Here is an 18,758-nt window from a genome sequence, read left to right on the forward strand (position 1 = left end):
TTTTTCTACCTTGACAGTAGTAATTAATACCAAGGAACACAGATTTACATGTCTAATGAGGAAAACAATCACTTGAATGAAAACTGACAAGAAAATAGATTAGCTAATGTTTTTCAGAATGTTAAGAAAGAAGGAGGGTAGAAGCTTTGCAATGGCATTATGATTTAATGTCCTTTCTGATAGATTTATTCAGCAAATATATATTTAGTGTTTGTTATATACATATTTTGGACTCTAGGCTAGATACGGGGAATTCAGTGGAAAACAAAATAGATATGGTCCCAGTCTCCATGGCATGTATAGAATACAGATAGGTTTGAGTGCTTCAATGGAGTCAAGTGTCTTTCATTTCTAAAGACTGTGCGTAGATCCCTACTGGTGGGTTGGGAAGTATTCTATCATAGTCTGGGTGGCTGAGATAACAACAAATGCTTCCCCTCCCCCCTCCCTGTTTTCTGCACTTAAGAAAATCCCAGCAAGTTCAGGGATTTAGAATTTGGTTACAGAATGAAAATCTACTAATATACTTTATCCTTACTAGCTTTACCCAGACATTCACAGGTAACTAATTACTTATATCTTAAGAAATCAAAATGGTATGACTGCCTGATTAACAAACCATCTTACCAGCAGGAGACAATAATAATAATAACTACAATCCAGTAAGAGAAGTATCATTAACTGTTCCTTGATTTTTCAGCCAGGCAGTATACTAAGGGATTGGATATATTTGTCATTTATTCCTTATAACAACCCTATGAAGTAGCTGTCATTGTCTCCATTCTATAAATTAGGAAATTGATGCAAGATTAGAAGGAAAGAGACCCAGGACCCAAACTTAATTATATCTGACATCACAGCCTTTGTTTCCAATCACTGCCTCCCTCCCAAACAAAGAAAGGCTCAACAAAGAGTAATGACAGTACTTAGACCTCCAGCTTCTAGTATGTGGGATGCTTTAAACTTTTTGAAATAACACTTTTCCATTTTTTCATGCTGATTCTCTAATTGATGTACTTTAACATATTGATGTGTTTTTAAGGTTACTAAACACAAAAGTTTTTACTATAATCAGCCTCCTCTCTTGGTATTTTCACTGAAGCCTGGGATTGATCTAGAATCGACATTTGAAAACCAAATTACTTCAGTAGTTCTACACACAGTGGAAAGTTTGGGGCAGGATGGGAAATAATCAACCACTACAGTCTCCAAAATATATGCTTGTTTTTGTGTATTTAAAGCATACTCAAAGCGTGTGACATTCAGCTTCCTATATGTTACCAGTTTCAGTTCAGTAAGTTAACTTTAAATAGTCAAAAATAAATTTCCAGATGGTAAATACTAGAGAATGTGACATAAAAACAGAAACACGTACAAATTCCACCCAATGACTGTAAATGGTATCAATCTTTGCCTTCTTTTATAGATGATAAACACAGTATTGTATTAAACATTAGTGAAAATAATTCTTTCTGAAGACTTACTATAAAAGTCATCCCTTAGAAAATAATAAATACACAGTCAATTGTATAGATTACAATGTGGAAAAATTATAATACACAATAAATTAATTTGCCCACATTACTGACAGATAGATCTTACTAATTAAACAAAATAAAGAATATCCTTTCTGGAAAAGCAAACACAGAAATGTTACTTGAAAAAAAAGATACTTATAAACTTCAATGGAGTATAATACCACCAATAGTACATGATGCCATCTTCCCAAAGGTGAATTTAGAATCAACAAATTCTTTTAGCTTGAAGAAAATTACACTTTTTTTTGAAAATTACACTTTTAATGAACAAATGAAGAAATAAAATTAATTTGCATATTATTCTGATGCTAATATGTTTGTAGGTGCATACGGAAAAAGGTTTAAATTTGAAAAGTTTTCCAGAAAGCACTATAAGAATTCAATAGCGTTAAGTGAGAAAAAAGTGAATGAAACTAGTTTCCTTTGAAACCATAAGAGACATTATATATTACAAATTTTTAGTGTTAAAATCTATATCTCAATATACAAAATTCGGTATACTTTCATTCTATCAAATTCACTAATTTATTTGAAAGTATATATCTATATCCAGTTTCAAAAACACTTTAAAATTGCTTGTACTCTAATCAGATTTTATTTTGCTTTGAGAGGTTCAGCCTAACCTTAAACACTGTTTTTAATCTCTTACAAGTTCTCCTCTCTTATCACAGCAACATTGCAATGATGAAGAAATACCCCCTAGAGATGGGTTAAGATCCCTTAATGGAGTAGGAACCTGGTTAAAATGTGATCAATCTCATTTAGGTAACAATTAGAAAAATATCAGTCATGATGGGACTAACCACACTGGGTAATGTCTTCTTATGGAATATATAAAATAAAATATGCTTTATTAGAAGAATATATTCACTTTTTTTTTTATTTTATTTATCTATTTTTTTGCGGTACGCGGGCCTCTCACTGTTGTGGCTTCTCCCGTTGCGGGGCACAGGCTCGGACGCGCAGACTCAGCGGCCATGGCTCACGGGCCCAGCCGCTCCGCGGCATGTGGGATCTTCCCCGACCGGGGCACGAACCCGCGTCCCCTGCATCGGCAGGCAGACTCTCAACCACTGTGCCACCAGGGAAGCCCTATATTCACTTTTAAAAACACACGTTCACTATGTACAGTCGTCCAATAGAGTTCAAAAAGATGATGGATTTCCGAGAACATTCCTCAGACATGCCAGCAAAAAATCCTCTGCTTTAAGCCACCCTAATCACTGCCACTCTACTCTCTCATTAAATCACACCCAAAATATTCAGAGGGGAGCCATCCTAAAAAGTGATGGAAAATACATGAAAATATTTGCAGAAAATAAGAAGTTTCCACCTAGTATATTGCACCAATAAGCTGCAATATGTTGTTGGAGAGAGGAGGGTTTACACTTTTCTTTATGGACATTCTTTAAATCGTTTTCTAAAATATTGCTTAGCAGCGAAAGTAAAAATGATTGCTATTGTCATATATGTCCTACATAAAAAGTTTACTACCACAACAGTAAGAGGCTGGCCTTTGCTATGGAACCAGCTAAGTGTGGTAAAACACAGACACTGAGAAAAGGTGCCCCTTCCTACCCTTTTTCCGATGCTTAATTGTGTAGCTTGATTCTCATGTTGTTTGTTTTCTTTTGCTTTTTAGCCCCTCATCATTTTCAGGTGAATTTTTTTTGTGATTTGGAACCTATTTTTTAAAAAACAATCTGGGCACAGAGAATAAAGAAAGGTTGGCTTTTCTGGAAGAAAAGGAATTGATCATACAAAAGATGCCATCATCTTTGACTCTGATATAAAGAAACATTCACTTTTGATGTTTCCACCAAAAAAAGGTGTGTACGTCAACTGTGTGTGTGTGGTTAAACAACAAAGCGAGTAAATTTAAGATGTTTCAACCTAATATGTTCAAATTATTTCTCACTTTCCTTTATCATTCAGGAATATCCTATCTTTCTGAAGACCTGAACATCTCTGTATTTGTCCTATGCTTTTAAATCAAAGTGTCTTTCAAAAACCTAACTGAAAACTAGGAGGGGGAAAAAAATGACCTCCTTGAGGTGGATTCATTTCCCATTTTTGCTGCTTTTATTCTAACAATCTCATCGACTATTACACTTCCTCCCACAAAAATTAATTTGTCTCACAGACCTCACCAATTTTTAGATTAATTCTAATTAATTCTTTTATTGATCCTACAACCAAATGCAATATTTTTCTATTACGTGTGTTGTTCAATTATGGGAAGAAAAAAATACATCTTAGTCTTTTGAATTGTCTCTCCATCATCCCTTCCTTTGAGGAAAACATGCCTTCACTCCCATTTTTATAATAATCATTGTCAGTCATAAAATTAGCATGAATCCAGTCTTCTCCCCCTAAACTGAAAGCGAGTGATCCAGGTTTGACCGGGGCTCTGGTGTCAGACAGCCTGGATTATAATTCCAGTTCCACTACTCACTAGCTTGGGTAAATTATTTATCTTCTCTATGGCTTAGTCGTCACATCTCTAAAATTGGAAATAAGAGGACCTACCTCATAGAACAGTCCTGTGGATTAAGGAGTTCATACATGTAGAGTACTTATAACATAGTAGATACTTAATAAAACATTAAAGTATTATTACTTTGATAGCAATAATTATTTGAGCTGCCTGTCATCATCTGGCTGCCCAATGGAGATGGCCTAAATGATGATGACGCTGAGGCAAGTGGAGCCAAGATAGGGAAACAAAGTCTTAATAACAGCATTTGAAATCTGGAACATGCTGATTTAAAGCAGGTCCTGAGACGTGACAATCATGTTACCCAATACGATACACCCTCCTGTTTCCTTTCTTTTTCCTTTTTCTTTCTTTTCTTTTTCTTTGCTTCTCCTTTATTCTTTCTTTCTTTCTCCCTTTCTTCCTTCTTTCCTTCCTTCCTTTCTTCTCTTCTTTCTTTTCTTCATAAGCTTATTTGAGTTGGATGCTTCTTATCTGTAACTCAAAGAGCCTTGAACTAATTAAAGTGTAAATCTTCACACAGGATAAAAGGTTTATTTGCCCCTCCTAAAATGAATTATCCAACTCAGGATAAAAAGTATTATAGGGGGCTTCCCTGGTGGTGTGGTGGTTGAGAGTCCGCCTGCCGATGCAGGGGACACGGGTTCGTGCCCCAGTCTGGGAGGATCCCACATGCCGCGGAGCGGCTGGGCCCGTGAGCCATGGCCGCTGAGCCTGCGCGTCCGGAGCCTGTTCTCCGCAACAGGAGAGGCCACAACAGTGAGAGACTGCGTACCGAAAAAAAAAAAAAAAAAAAAGTATTATAGGATTTTTCTGCCTAAACAGACAGCCAGGATATAAAGTTATTCCAACTTCACTTTCAATCATTGTAGGAAGAGAAGATTCCATTAATGGAGTCATCTGGAACCAAGAAGGATCCGACATGGGTCACAGTGTGATTATCTTTAAATTACTCTTATTAAGGTGAGTACAAAAGACCACAAGAATCCTGCTGCAATGAGAAGTGTCGTGACCACTGCTGTGAGTATTGAGACCTACCTTGTCTCTTCCTTATACCTAGTAAGTCATATTATCATTTCTGCATTTATATTGTGTTTTGTCACGAAAATTCCCATAGTGCTTACTATGAAGTCTATGTGTAATTAATTGAGTTAATTACTATCTGTTCTTTTCCCACAAGTTCCAGATTCATCTTTTTGTTGGTCGATTTTCTGTGAAAGGTGCATGCATGCCATGTTCCCTGTATGTTTGGAAGCTTTCTCTGTAATCTTTTAGAAAGTCCATTTTACTTTATCTCAGAGAAACAAAGTCTAACCTCAATATATGACCCTTTTGAACTGTTTATAATGGTATTGTTTTTTTTATAATGAACTTACAAAATATTATGTAGCTGGATGTGGTCCTTCTGCAACTTCCTAGTTTCATAAATTTTATATCTGGAAAGAAACTTCCCCAAAAGATGGACTATTTCTGTGTTTCAAAATTTGATAGCATATAAGCATCATCACAGTGTTCCCAGTGTCTGGAACTCTTTCCTCTGAGATAGTGATTCAATGGATTTGCCCTACAGCTCAAGCACCTGCTTTGCATAAACTCCACAGGTAATTCCAATAAACTGTATGGTGAACTACTGGATGATGAGGAATGCAAGTCCTGGAAAAATCTAGGAATTAAGAAAGTTCCTTAAGGACCTACTGCTAGCTTGAGCCAAAGCTAGAATTAGAATCCAGAGTTTTAAATGCCAAATCAGGACTGTTTCCATATTACCACACTGCCTGAATCTGTGTAGTGTTTATTTCTTACAGTCAGCTGCTCTTACCCCTTCTATAGCACTCCATTTTCCAAGGAAAGAGAGAGAGAGGAAGTCAATCCGACAACTAGGCTTACCAAGACATTTATCATAAATTCTCTTTTTTTTTTTTTCTTAAGGTAATTTGAGTCAGGTTTGTCACTGAAGAAAGTATCCTAAATAATAGATACTCATTCTGAATGCTAAATACGATAAAGACAGAACTCAAGTTGGATGAACTCAATATATATTGTCTTGGCATAGACGTTCTCTGGCATCATAAGGAGTCAAGAATGGTTTCTAGGAGGTAGTTAGTACTGACCATGACCCTGCATGTGGGAGAGCAAAATGTAGGAGTTCAATCAGCAGATGGACAGTGGCCTTGCAACAATATCTGGGCCCCAAATGAGGCCAGGAAAGAGTGCCTAGATTAGGAGAGCCTGGACAGCAGGAATCAGATTTTGTTCTGTTTGGCATGACCACACCTTCCCACCACGGTATCTTTGAAACAGTGAGGGGGCTGACTGTGTTCTTTTAAGTGCTGCTGCTAACATGCCTATCTGGGAGAAAACTGTCTTCATCCAGAAACATCCCTGAATGGGCACAATTACTTACAAAGGTGAAGTCTCCTGGGTTCTGGCTGGATGGCTTTGAGGTAAAAAAAAGTGATCATTGGGCTTCCCTGGTGGCACAGTGGTTGAGAGTCCACCTGCCGGTGCAGGGGACACGGGTTCGTGCCCCGGTCCAGGAAGATCCTACATGCCGCGAAGTGGCTAGGCACGTGAGCCATGGCCACTGAGTCTGCACGTCCGGAGCCTGTGCTCCGCAACGGGAGAGGCCACAACAGTGAGAGGCCCGCGTACTGGGAAAGAAAAAAAAAATAAGTGATCATTAAATTGTTCTACATAAGAAATTAAGAGAGTTTGGGTTGGTGGGAGAGGTGAGTGAGGAAAAGCAGAAGAAATGAGACTGAAAGATAAAGAGAAAAGGATGCAGGGACCAAGAAGCACATCAACAGGTACTGGCCTTTAAGAGAAAGCAGGGCAATGAGACGTGCCCAGCATGCTAGCTAAATGACTTTAAGAATGAGGATGGCTAATATTTAACTTCTATTCACTTCGTAAATTCATAATTTATAAATGTCACTTGCTGGGTAGAATTGGGGTACAAACTCTCTAGTTCCCACCCACAGTGTCCCCGTTCCACACAGCAGTGAACTGCAAGAATGGTGTCAGAAGCGTGGTGCCTGTTTTGTCAATAGTGCAGGGACGGGAGTAGGACTCCACAGGAGCAATGCTAGATGGGGTAAAGTGTGGATGGAGCAAGAAATCAGAGTACAGGATAACCATGAAACTTATGCTCCTTGACCTTCAGACATCTCAGAGGGAATATTATACTTCCTGGGGACAGCAAGGTAGATTTGAACTAATTTTATCTGCATCTCAAAGGACAGAGTGAGTTACTTCGGTTGTTATCTGGGTTATACCTAGAACATAAATGGTACTCAGGAATTCTTCCTGAATGACCTACTTCTAAGTGGATACTTTGAAAGTTTGAAAACTTGCTTTTTACAGTAAAAATTTTCCCAGAGTATTACATATTCTGTTAGACACTTCAGCTGGCACTAAATGGTGAAATCTGAGAAGCAGAAGGATATCACTTTGCACCCATCATTTTGGGAACCTTTAATAATAAAGTTTATTTTAATTACCTAGTTTTATGTGGGGTAAATGAAAATAGCCTGCTTATTAAACTGGCATGGTAAAAACTTTCTGGAAGGCAGTTCCAAGAGATCTATCAAAAGCCTTAGAAGTATGAGTTCTGACCAAGAAATTTCATTTCTAGGTATTTGCTATAAAAAATGCTCAGAGAGAGATATACTGCAAAAAGTCCTATGATAATGAATTGGTTCACTAAGTCCTGCCACATCCATACAAAAGATAAAGTAACTTTTTTTTTTTTTTTTTTTTGCGGTACGCGGGCCTCTCACTGTTGTGGCCTCTCCCGTTGCGGAGCACAGGCTCCGGACGCGCAGGCTCAGCGGCCATGGCTCACGGGCCCAGCCGCTCCGCGGCATGTGGGATCCTCCCGGACCGGGGCACGAACCCGCTTCCCCTGCACCAGCAGGCGGACTCTCAACCACTGCGCCACCAGGGAAGTCCTTTCATTGACTTTTAATCTAAATATTAAGTCTTCGACATTAGTCTATGTCTGTATATAGAAGGCCATCTCCTTGTAAAATGTCTTCATATTATTTTATGGTATGGATACATTGAAACTTATCCAGTCATCCCAGTACTAGACATTTAGTTGTTTCTATACTCTGAAATCATTTATACAATGTAATTTATATCATGTAATAACATCTGATTTTTGAATCATTTATAGAAATTAACTTACTTTAGCCTATTATGGTTTAGGGGCAAATCTCTGAATGACTTTTCGATTTATTCCTCATATAGCCATTTGTACAGGCTTGCTACTACCTGAGTCAACTAGGAAAACGTATTTGGATGAGACCTTTCTCCTCATAATTAAAAGAATTCCACATATAAGAGAACTTCATGTCCTATGAGTTGAAAACTTAAGGAACAAAAACAGACGTCAGTGATTTACTCACTTGAAAAATACCAGGCCTCCTTTATAGATTTTCAGTGTAAAACGACCCCCTAACTTCTGAATAAATTCTCTGATTCCTCAAGTTTTCAAATGCTTTTGCCCTCTTTTCAGGTGTATATCATCAATGCTTTCCTTTCTAACAGCCTTTTAAAAAATGTGTTTATTTTATGAGTTAAAGGTCCTTTCTCCACTCTAGATTGCAAAACCAATTTGGAGAAGCTTTTTGGAAGGCGAAGGTGGTGGAGGTCCTTGGGTTACGGTCATGTACATGTAGGGAGGGAAATAGTTCTCCTTGACCCTCTTAGAGTACCTGGCTGGGTCTGAAAATTAAACTCACAAATATAGATTAAAAGGGAAAAAAGCACACATGTTTATTTTTATGTGATGCGGGAGCCTTCATTAGGAAATAAAGACCCAAAGAAACAGACCTGAGTGTAGGTTTGATGAAGAGCAGGTGGAGGAATATGAATTTAAAGAATATGAGAATTAAGTGTAGTAAACTGGGGGAAACAGCAAATACCTGTTTATTAGGATTCTTTTTGGTGTCTATCTGTCATCAAAGATAAAAGATGCTCCATTCTTCTGGGTATACGGAGGGCACCCCTCATATGAGAGTTTTATGACCTGTTTCAAGGGAGAAAGGTCAGAGTAACCTTCCTACTTCTCCCACTTTCTCAGACTCCTTCAGCTTAAAATATTCGATATGCCCAGGGGTCATACTTCCGGGTAGTGTCTCTTCAAACAAACAGCATAAGCCCTACATCACGATTTCATACCCGTAGTCTTGGCCCTTTTTTTCCTCAAAATATTGTCTGGAAACTCATATATTTGGGCAAGATAGAATTCACCTATTTTTAAATCTCTTCCATACAATTTATGTCCACCGTATCCTTCCTATTTCTATTTATTTCTGTCTTTTCTTCTTTTGCTAACTCAGACTTTCATGTTCACATGTACATAATTTTTTTTTTCTGTGCAGCAGTATGTTTTAGGTTTAACTATAAGGAAGTTTGTACTAGGTTCTTAGCTTACCACAATTTTCTATAACCAAGCTTTTAGTTTCCCTTCCTTACTCCCTCCCTCCCTCTCTCTTTCTTTCTTTCTTTATCTTTCTATGTATGTATGTTTGTATTTACTGCTGGTACATATCCTTGAGTAATTCTTTCAAAGACGTAATAAAATTCAGAGTCCTTCCATGATAAAAATGATTGTACACTTGAATCCGAGGAAATTCTGAATTTTAAATTATTTTCTTCTTATTGTTCTCTTATATTCACTGTTATTGAAAATAACCCTGATGTCATCTGCATTTTCATTTATTTGCAGGAAATTTGTTGTACGCTGTAGTGTTTTTTTCCTCATTGTTTGCCTTTTTACTTTTATTTTTAATCCTTGAAATCCTAGACTTTCACTAGCGTGGCTGAAAAATGAATATTTTTTGTTTCATTTATCCTATTAGCTGCCCGTTGAGAAATTTTTCCATTACTTTCTTTCATCCTCTCTTCATCTCATTGAAACTTCTAGATGCCTCCTCTCATTCCTATTACCTTTTAGTCCTTGCTTTCCATCTCTTTTGACTTTTGCCACATATTTTCCGAAAATCCCTGGGCTTCCTTTTCTTGCTCCTTCATTTCCTCTGTAGTGGTGCCCATTCTGATATTCAGGAAATTTATTATTATTTCACAAGAGTTTCTTTAAAAAAAATTAAGGTCTTGAATAGGTTACTTTTCCAGCCTGTTGTTGAGGTTAGGACGCTAATCCCCCCGATGGCTCTGATACAACTTAATTAAGCATTCCTGAATCCTCTGCTAACTCTTCCCCCCTAACCCCCCACCCCAGCTCGAGTGTTTCTCTTCCCTTGCCTGAGTTTTCCTCACATACATAAAGATTGTCTGCTATCACACTGCAATTGAGAAGCTGACCATGATTACAAGAGTCTGCCCTTGGCAATTTGGAGAAAGGAGCAGAACAGGCTATATGTATGTATGTATGTATATACATAAACATATATATGTATACACACATACATATATAAACATATTCTTTCTCTTATTTGAAGGGATTTGGAACAGAAGGGTATATTAGAGACATGTGTTTATTTTGTCCTCTGAATCCAGATTTCTCAGTATTTTGTGTATGTTTTCACCCTTGGATTATTGCCAAGATTGCCTCACTCACTTCTATTTTTAAATGATATGATGGGTATCATTTTAAAACCATTACAATTCATTCCTAGAAACAGATGCAATAGAAAGAAATACATAATATTAAGCATATAAAACGTAGGCCCACATCTTCCTTACAAGGTTTTATGAGCATTAAATAGGACAATATGTAAAAGAACAGCATAAAATGTAGAGTGCTACGTAAATATTATGAGCCATGTTTTAATTTCCATTGTAAGCCCTTGTCTATTCAATTGATTGATGAGTCACATTTTGCTGAATGAATAACCTTGTCCATATCACATTTCATTTTCAAAACATACAAATTATGAGAATATCATATTTTATATGCACACTAAAAGCACCTATCTATGAAAATAACAAATACACACCAGTTTACATTTATTCTACACTTACAATGTATGAGATACTGTTATGGGCTGAACTGTAACTCCCTCACATTCTTATGTTGAAGCCCTGACTCCCAGTACCTCAGAATGTAACGATATCTGGAGATAAGGTCTTTCAAGAAGTAATTAAGTTAAATGAGGTACTTAGGGTGGGCCTAATTCAATATAACCCATATCTTTATAAAAAGAGGAAATCTGAACACAGACACATGCACAGAAGAAAGACCATATGAGGACACAGCAAGAAGGCTGCATCTATAAGCCAAGGAGAAAGGCCCTAGAAAACAACAAACCTGCCAACACCTTGATCTTGGACTTCTAGGCTTTAGAACTCTGAGGGGAAAAAAAAAAAGTTCTGTTTTTTTAAGCTTCCCAGTCTATGCTATTTTGTTATGACAGCCCTAGCAAATGAGTACAGATACGCTGCTGTGCTTTAAGAACAATATCTCTTTTAAACATCAAAATAGCAATACTGAAGTAGAGGCACTGATCCCCCAGTTCGTGGATGCAGTAACTCAAGTTTAGGGTTACTTACTCCAGAGTTCGGTACAGGCCGGGCTAAGTCATCCAACAAGGTTTTCTGATACTCCTGTCAGCGCTAGGCTTAGATACAATAAATACTTTACTATATGCTTAAATACTATGCTATTCAACTTTAGGATGCTCAGACAAAAACAATTTGACCTTTTTAAGAAAATTGTGGTAAAATACACATAAAAAGTTTACCATCTTCCCTGTTTGTAATTGTACAGTTCAGCAACATTAAGTACATTCACATTGTTATACAATCACACCGCTATGCAATCAATCCCTAGAACTCTTTGCAGTTGAAAAACTGAAACACTGTACCCGTTAAAGAATGTCTCCCCACTGTCCCCTCCCCCAGGCCCCTAGAAAACTATTCTACTTTATGTCTCTATAAATTTGACTACTTTAGGTACCTCACATAAGTGGAATCAAACAGTATTTATCTTTTTGTGACCGGTTTATTTCACTTAGTGTAATATCCTCAGGGTTCATCTATATTGTAACATGTGTCAGGATTTCTTTCATTTTTAAGGCTGAATAACATTCCATTGTACTTATATATTCAGCTTTGTTTATCCATTCATTTGTTAATGGACACTTCGGTTGCTTCCACCTTTTGGCTATTACAAATAGTGCTTCTATGAACACGAATGTACAAATACCTCTTTGAGACCCTGCTTCCAATTATTTCAGGTATACACCCAGAAGTGAAACTGCTGGATCATATGGTAATTCCGTTTAATTTTTTTTAGAAACCACTGTACTGTTTTCCACAGCAGCTGGACCATTTTACACTCCCACCAACAGAGCACAAGGGGTCTAATTTCTGTACATCCTCAGCAATACTTGTTATTTTCTGTTTTTTACCAGAAATTCTAAGTTGCTGGGATTTGAGTCACTTTCATGGTAACAATTTACATCTATACATGTTCTACTATTTACAATATTATTTTTTTCTTCCTTAAATCTTCACTATAAACCTACGGGTATATTACTGTCCTCAGGGTATAAACAAAGAAACTGACATTCTTTCAGTATAAATAACTAGTCCAAGACCTCATGACCAATGAGCAGAGAAACTAGGCTGTGATTCTAAGATTCCAGCTGCAATTTATAGACTTTTCCCATGACTCTATGTTGCCACCTTCGTTATGTACTCAGCTTTTAAACATGAAAAAAACAATTTATAATCATGCAATACTTGAAACTAGGAGGAAAACATAACCTGTAAAAAGTAAGATTATGAACTCTTTTGCTCATAAATGTGGTAACAAAATGCCAGTAACTTACATATTATTATAAGGCACTGATGTCAGGTTTGAAGAAAAGTAATAGAACAACAAAAATAAAACTGCACAATAAAAGATTTTTTTAAAAGTTTGAAAATATTTGATGCATTAAGATGAATGACTTAAAATGTCAAAGTTCATCATCCATATGCCCCAGTAATCTAAACTAAGGCCAAGTTAACATATCTATTTAGACCTATTATTAGGGTTCAAATGCAGTAATTAAAGCATTGTGTGCATGATATGCAGATACTAAATAATTGACCTGCTGCTTCAAAACAGGCGTCTGAGATTGGCCAGTAAATATGCATGTTATAGTGGCTCTGCAGTGGTATCAGTAATAGTAATAATAGAGAAATAAAATTTATTAAGCAATTAATATATATCATGACAGTCACTCTCTGATCAAGGTTATAGTTCCCATTTTAAAGATGAGAAAATGAGGCTTAGATATTTGCCCAAGTTCACAGATCCAGGAATTAAACAGTTAAGACTAGAGTGACCAGGTGAGACTGACCACAAAACTATGTCCTCTAGCACTGTACTATACCACCTACAATTTAGTAGAGGATGACTAAACTGCCATAAACCCAGCACACATCCCATCAGACTATCCAAGTTTTCCTTCATTGATCATAACTCTGATTGAAGTTGAAGTGATGTTATTAAATTACCTCTCTCCTTGAACAGATTTAGATGCAGATGTTATTGTGTCATGTGCTAGTTAATACTGACAAAGTCTAAAGGGAGAAAAACGTAATAATAGCTCCATTATCAGAAAAATATGCCTAAGTTATGTGAATATCATTTAGAATGACCAGCAGTATTTGTATTTTATAACTTTCAAAGTGCTATTCATCTATAGGAGAAAATTAAGCAAAAAGTTGCTTCAAGAAATTCAAATTACAGGGCTTTCCTGGTGGCGCAGTGGTTGAGAGTCCGCCTGCCGATGCAGGGACACGAGTTCGTGCCCCGGTCCGGGAGGATCCCACATGCCGCGGAGCGGCTGGGCCCGTGAGCCATGGCCGCTGAGCCTGCGTGTCCGGAGCCTGTGCTCCGCAACGGGAGAGGCCACAACAGGGAGAGGCCCGCGTACCGCAAAAAAAAATTCAAATTACAAAAATTCGCTGATTAATTGGAAGAGGGTGTGTTTACATTATGCTAATGAAGCATTATCCTTTAGTGTGATGTCTTACTGAAAGACATCACACTAAAGGATCATAAGTGGAAAAAAAGGGGGCGAGGTTGGAATAGAGTATATATTCTCACGAAAGAAAAAAGGAAAAAATGCATAAGATCCATAGAATAAGAAATAAAGGCAGATGGGAAGTAAATTAACCTTCAGGTTCATTGCAGCATGATAAAGGGAGATAGAACTGAAAGTTACATTCAGCATTTCATTCCAGATGTGAGGAAATATTCTAACTGTAACTTCTCTTAAGGTGATTTGTTACCAGTAATGAAATGATTATATTTAGACTCTAACTTTGAGGTAGAATAAATCACTGTTCCACAGTTAATCAGTGAATTGTTCATTCATGTAAGATTTCACAAGGGGAGGTTCAAAACATATATTGCAGAATATTAACTAACTACATTTGTCTAGAAGTTTTATTTATTTTTAAAATAAGTTTACTGGCAGTCTGGTGACAACATCTGTAATATTTAGGGATACATTTAAGAAAAAGATGTTGGTCCTTTAGTCAATTTTCCAAAGAATCTTAAACAGAAGTGAACATTTTGGAAAAAATTAGCTCAATGATTATGATTTCATGTTAATAAACAAATTGCCTCTTTCTAAACTTCTTCTTCAAGTGAAAAAATTCTAAGAACAGGATGTGAAGGACTGATAATGGGCCAAATCATACACACACACACACATAAATACCCTCTCCTTTCAAGCACAACAGAAGCACTTGCCTCACGAAAACCCACCAAATTTGCAGCCAGCGTCTTGCTGCTTTTGCTCCCTTCCCCTGAAAAGTCCCTCTTATTCCCCAGGTTTGAGGAGATACTTACTTCCTTTGAGAGTTTTTCCTGTTGCAATGACCTAAATAAAATGCTCATTCCCTTACAGTTTGAGTCTCAGAGAATTTTCGAGAGTTCAACATAACTTATTAAAAATGACAACTTTAAAAAAAAAGTCATAATCTACAATATTTCATGTTATTGAAATAGTCCTTAGGTATCTATATATTTTAATATATCATTATTATGAAAAATAAATCGAAACTATAGAAATTGGAGTATCTTAGAAAAAATATATTTATGGTACAGATACTTAGGCAAAATAGAGAAAGCTTCCCCAGTGGTATATAACATAACTAGTGTTTACTTACATTTCAACACTATACATTCAAGATGAAAATCCACTCACATAGAATAGGAATTCTTTTTTTTTTTTTTTGCAGTACGCGGGCCTCTCGCTGTTGTGGCCTCTCCCGTTGCGGAGCACAGGCTCCGGACGTGCAGGCTCAGCGGCCATAGCTCACAGGCCCAGCCGCTCTGCGGCATGTGGGATCTTCCCGGACCGGGGCACGAACCCGTGTCCCCTGCATCGGCAGGCGGACTCTCAACCACTGCGCCACCAGGGAAGCCCGAAATTCTTTTTTTTACAAAATAATATATTATTATCCCTATGAAAGTAATCAAATGATATTTTTGCACCTAGTCACAGATGGTAACCAAACATTAATAATATTCTCATATGTTCTTCCTTATTAAAAATCACACTAAAAGTTAATGTGACTGTATTCAGCCAAATCTCTAGCTTAAACTCTTTAAAAGGCAAAGTCTTATCTTTTCTATTATTTCCCCCAAATTGCTGAGGAGTTAATAAATACAGTGTCAGGTCTGGGAATTGATGTTTACACTACTTACAACCTAATGTGACCCTGTTACTATTCATGGATGCTAAGACACAAGATTCGTGGGTCAGAGACGAATGACTTTATTACACACAGCACAGGCAGCAGCACACTGTCACCCCTGCTCCCGAGTCCTGGGGTGGGTGTGGAGAGGCAATGTGTTTGATGCTGCACACACAGTGGGTCTGTGGCATAGTTGAGAACTCTGAGTTTGGGGAACCATCGTTCTTATAGAGAACGGTAAGCAAGCCTGTGCTTTGTCCACACAAGATGTAACCTGGTCGCTCAAGGTTACTGGCTGAGTAAATAACCCCGAGAAATACCTGAGAAGGGCTGTAAAAGCTTGTAGCTTTAGCAGAGCCAGCCAGACACATAGGAGAGCAAGAGGCCCAAGGACGCTGTGTCTACCAACTGCCTCTTCAAACACGGATCAGAAAATAAAGAAGAATCAAGGAAGAGAAAGAAAGATCTTCTTGGTAAAAACAAGCCTAATCCTTATCCTTAACAAGTTGTTCTCCCAACTTCCCTGCTCTCCACTCCAGCCACTTTGGGCTCCATTCACTACATCTTGATTTTTTTAACTTCTTTCCCATCTCAGGACATTTGTACGTACTTTGTGTGTGTGTGTGTGTGGAATGTTCTTCACTAGTCTTCTCTTGTTATTGTCCTCACATATAGCATCTCATTCCTGGTGTGTTATCTCACAATGTATTCACCAAAGCCATCAGTAAAATGTCAGGTACCTAACGAATTTAATTTTCCATATACTTAGGGCATATGTTTTTTTCATCCAAAGCCTGTCTTCACAGTGCATTCAAACATTTACATATATTTATTTTCATTCAGTTAATATTACTGTACTAAATGCCTACTTTGTCACAGGTTCTGTATTAGGTGTTGAGGACAAAACAGTGAACAAAACTGGCATGGCTTCTGTTCCCTTCGGGAGCTCTGTCGTGATCTCATACCCATATCTAAGCTGCACTGGAAAATTATCCCTTGTCCACTTATAGTTATACTTGGGTACATGTATAACTATACATGTACGAACGATCATTTTTAACAGCTGTGAAAAACATGAGGTAAACCACATCTGAGAGGGATTCTCCTATACTACTTTAGACCTAGGCCAAGAATGATACTGAATTTCAAACTGTACGAAGTCCATCTGCATGATTTAGAATAATTTCTTTCATGGATTAATAGTTTGAACCACATGAAACTGCCACTTTGGTCAGTCCAAAATGGGTGGCTATTAGTATTTCATCAGGTTTAAATATAAACAATTGTATGCAAAGTCCAGAAGAATCACATTAGTCTCATATCTATGGGCTATTTAAAAGACTTTTGAAATATCTCCCTTTGTAGGATCCTAAATCAATAAGCATTCATCTTCTAATACAGAATAGTGGCTTTGTGTAAGACGACATGAAACATTTCGGCATATGGTCCTCAATTACTTGGGAATTGGGAATGAAATGCGATGTATGTTAAGAAACTTAGCTTATGAAACATGATAAAAAAGTAAAATTCACTTTAGTGTATATATGAATCTATAACTGCTGCTATCATTCTAATTAAGAATACCAGAACCATTTAGATGCTTGGAAATAGAACTTAGGACCTGCTAAATCGCTTCAAATTTGAAAAGATCAGATTTTTGTGCTCCAGGTGTATTTTCATGGTTTAAGTTCTCATATAATAAAGATTATATTATTGGCCTTAAGTTATTGAAATATATAAAATATTTTATTAGAACTATTTAGTAACTAATTTCTCAGCTCTCTGTCCATTTTTGCATCCTTCTTCAGATCATAGTAAAAGACCACCTGGCCCCAAGGGTGGCATGTGACTGAGGCCTGATCCTCATTCAGTTGAACCAAAAGAAACTGCCTATACTTGACTATTTTGAACCTATAGAAACAGAAATCACATATGATTCAAACTAATAGTTTTCCAAGGCCAGGCAACTGTGATTGGTCCAAGAGGTGAACAGGTGAATCAAAGCAGGGCCAATCAGATGCCTTCCCCAGATAACCAGGCAATGAGAGAATTTGCTGGTTTTGAAATTGCTGCTTATGGCAGTCGTGATCCTCACTACGTGGAAAGGGCTTTGCTGAGGTGGAGGAAAAGGCCCACAGAGAGATGCAGAGATGGAAGGCATACATACAAACAGTATCTGGGAAGCACTGAGACTTCGTTTTTAGTCCCTAAGGCCTTAGATCTCTTCCTTTCATTCTGAGAACTACCATGTTTCATTCCCTCCTACATCACGAATAAATAAGTTCTTTTTGTTAATCTTAAGGTAGTTTGATTGTGTTGTCTGTTACTTGAAACTGAAAGAGTCCTTACACAGGGATTGCAAGTGTTCAGGGAGAGCATGACAGGTGCAAGAATGAAGATGAGACAAACTCTAACCTAAGATCTTTCTCTATGTGGTAAGAAAATAAGACTGGGAAATCAACACAATCATTGTTATTGTATGGAAAGTATCCCCCCTTTACCCCAGGAGAAAACTGCAATGGGGAATCTGGATCCAGAAGCATAAAGGTTAATCAGCTCAATCCAAATTTGTGTTAAAAGGACATATATGTGACAAAAGTAATTAATTAATTGAACTGAATTAAATAATTAATTAGATTAGTTCTAGCCTTAGGAAAAAAAATCACTTTATGTCGACATTTTTGAAAAATAATTTTTATGCTTAATTATTTTACACGAGCTGGAGATAATGTGAAGTAGTAGAAATGAGAAGGGAAGATAGCCTGGACAGGTCCTAACACATAAATAAATGGACAAGAGTAGCATTTTGAAAATGCTATTAAAGGCACAGGGTCTACTAAAACAGCATACATTGTGAAACATGGAAGAGTAAGCTGGAAACGAAAGGCCAGATTATATGAAGTCTTCACATAACAGCAACCTGTGGAAAATACCGTTAAATGACCTTTATGGCTCTTTTCCCTGTACTCCCGTACATGGCACAGTTCAGAAAGGCTCTGTTTATAAAGGACACATGTATATCGCCTATACCATTTAAAGATTAGCAACAAAAT

At 37.3% G+C, this 18,758-nt stretch overlaps 1 protein-coding gene across 1 annotated transcript in view; it reads left to right on the forward strand.

Moving 5' to 3' along the window:
• The first annotated feature begins 4,916 nt into the window (after positions 1–4,916).
• The window catches only part of CNTN3 (contactin 3), a 362,773-nt gene continuing 348,931 nt past the window's right edge, over positions 4,917–18,758 (forward strand). Inside the window, exon 1 of the mRNA XM_060308062.1 lies at positions 4,917–4,998. The gene's annotated coding sequence lies outside the window, so the exon portion shown is untranslated. The remainder of the gene's footprint in view (positions 4,999–18,758) is intronic.

The sequence above is a fragment of the Globicephala melas genome, chromosome 11 (genome assembly GCF_963455315.2).
Source record: "Globicephala melas chromosome 11, mGloMel1.2, whole genome shotgun sequence".
NCBI classification, from domain to species: domain Eukaryota; kingdom Metazoa; phylum Chordata; class Mammalia; order Artiodactyla; family Delphinidae; genus Globicephala; species Globicephala melas.